The sequence below is a fragment of the Habropoda laboriosa genome, unplaced genomic scaffold (genome assembly GCF_001263275.1).
Source record: "Habropoda laboriosa isolate 0110345459 unplaced genomic scaffold, ASM126327v1 scaffold203, whole genome shotgun sequence".
In the NCBI taxonomy this organism is placed as follows: domain Eukaryota; kingdom Metazoa; phylum Arthropoda; class Insecta; order Hymenoptera; family Apidae; genus Habropoda; species Habropoda laboriosa.
The window spans coordinates 789,485-789,746 of NW_017100358.1; positions in this window are offsets into that span (position 1 = coordinate 789,485).

The following is a 262-nucleotide window of genomic DNA, read 5'->3' on the forward strand; positions in this document are numbered from 1 at the left end:
GGGGAGGCAAACACGCGCGCGCGCACACACTTGCTTTCGTATCACACCACCATCACCGTGAGAATCACTTTTGCGTGTATCATCGAAGTTTCCCTTCTCGCCCGTATTCTTCTCCTCTTCTTCGCGTTTCTCCACGCTCGTCCCTTCTCGTTTCTCTCTCTCTATACAATTATCACACTGCTGGACTCATCGATAACGGCAATGAAACAAACAGAAACTGGAGCACTACAGAACCGTGAGTTATCAAAGCTGCAAGGGGGTG